Genomic DNA, 2,276 nt, shown 5'->3' with positions numbered 1-2,276 from the left:
TCCGTTTCAGTAGCCTTCATTAATACTTTAGTAGCCATATTTAACGTTATTTGCACTTAAGATTATGATATTATTTCATTATCCACATAAATCTAATAGAATTCAAAATGGTGAATTTACGTTTAAGCTTTTCACCTTTTCACGTCAAACTGATTCGGCTTCGCAGAGCAAGCAACTTAACAACATAATAATAATAAAGTTGTTTTCAAATGACAGATTAGAATCTTATTTTGATATATTTCAAATTTTATTTCGATGTATATTAACATAATGAAGTATTTGAAAATTATTAAGTTATAAAAAAAATTCCATATTTTATTTAAATTTGCAAGAGTTATTTCACTGTTGGTATCTTGGAGTATTAGTTATGGGTGAAGTATACTCTTCTATGTATGGAGTGAAGTTAACATCAATAACAAATTAAAGTTTGTTCATAAATAATAATCGATTTCAATATCCAAAAATACAAAATATGTTTGCAGAAAATAATTATATGGTTGTTAAATATGTGAATTATAATTTGATAGACCGATACATCTATAATTACATTATTTGTACCTGAAATATATAAAAGACATTTATAAAATTCCAAGAAATATATGGAAAGACACATTATAAGTTTTAGAATGTAGAAAATGACAGAAGTACTTATTTTTCACGGAATAGAAATAATCTTTTTTATCTATGGGAGTACTATTTATTGTTACAAATGAACTTGCATAAAAACTTTGACACCATATTTGATATTCGTGTTTCGACTATTATTAGTTTTGCATACATTGAGAAATAAATGGAATAGGTGCTAATTAAATTAATTTTCCTATTTAAATTTAAAATAATTTATACATTATTGTAATGTACCCGGTACATTATTAAGTTAAATTTTTATTTAATTAATATATTCATGTCGTTAATATCCTAATTAAGATCTTTCAATTTGCATATGAAACTTGATTATAAATTATAATTGCATCTTTCATACCAGATTTCAAGCAATTCTAAAATATAACTAGAGATGTATGGCATTATGCCTTGAAGCATATCGCTGGAACTTCCCATACCAAATTAAAATTTGAAAAATCTCAATTATTTTCGATATTCAAAATTCAACATTTTTTGAAAATTAAAAAAAAATTGAAAAAAAAATCATTTACCAAAAACAATCGTTTAGTCAACACAAGCAGAAAGTTTTTTGAATCATTCAAATCGTATGCTTATTTCTCTCAAAAATGCAATTTTTTGCACATTTACCTCTATCTTCGAAACGGCTGGACCTGCCTTTGCCAAAAACTAATCACCACTTCTCCCCATCATTACGAATTAAATGTTTCTCGGATCAGTCAAATGAGATGCTCCGTTCTTTCAAAAACTCGATTTTTATTTTCTGCACTCTTTTCTTCGTAATTCCAAAACGGTTGGACCGACCTTTGCCAAAAACTAATAAGCACATCTTTCTATCAAAAGAAATCAAATATTTCTTAACCATTAAAATCGGTTGATCCTTGCGCCCAAAAACGTGTTCGAAAAATTGTATCCATACATACATACACACACACTTCCATTTTTTCTAAGGTATTACAACATGTTCACAAACCTTCAAAACGTGAAGATATGCAAAATTTTTCGATTTTAGGACGATTGCAATAACTTACACTACTGAAAGTTAATTAAATATTTTATGTTAATATTTTTATAAAAATACGGTCGAAATGATATATATGAACAAAATGACACAGTGTCCTTATTTAAAAATTGGTTAGTTTCATCAACGTTACCGCGACTGTATAACACGAAGAAGCCCCAATAATAACAATCCTGTCAGATATTGAGCGTCATTGTCACAAAGCGTTTTTTACATGTATTTCGGTAACCTTGTAATCGTAATTATTTCAATTAAAATCAGTTCACATACACCAGTACTAGTAATTTCGATTAATTTTATTGCAATAATCAGGTGTTTAGTGGAATTTTGATTAATTATTCATTTTTGTTCGATTTCGGACAAAATGGCATGCTTATGCAATGAACAAAATGACTTTGTACTATTTCGCAAGCGTTACAGAATTTTTTTGCAAAACCCTGATTTTCCAATCCCAGTCCGGCGAAGTTTGGTTACGATGTATAAAATGAACCTTTTGGGTTCATACTTCATATTCTAATGCCTCAAAGAGGACGAAACGATTTATTTTTAAATTGATTTCTTAATAATTAGCATAATGGAAATGTCCTTTCCAAATATGTGCTTTTGCTCTTACTAAATGGACAAAACGGTTTTA

This window comes from Ctenocephalides felis, unplaced genomic scaffold (genome assembly GCF_003426905.1).
Source record: "Ctenocephalides felis isolate EL2017-DRISC unplaced genomic scaffold, ASM342690v1 CF-g0.4_SCAFFOLD_01934, whole genome shotgun sequence".
Lineage (NCBI taxonomy): Eukaryota > Metazoa > Arthropoda > Insecta > Siphonaptera > Pulicidae > Ctenocephalides > Ctenocephalides felis.
Note: the sequence above shows the minus strand (reverse complement) of the source record.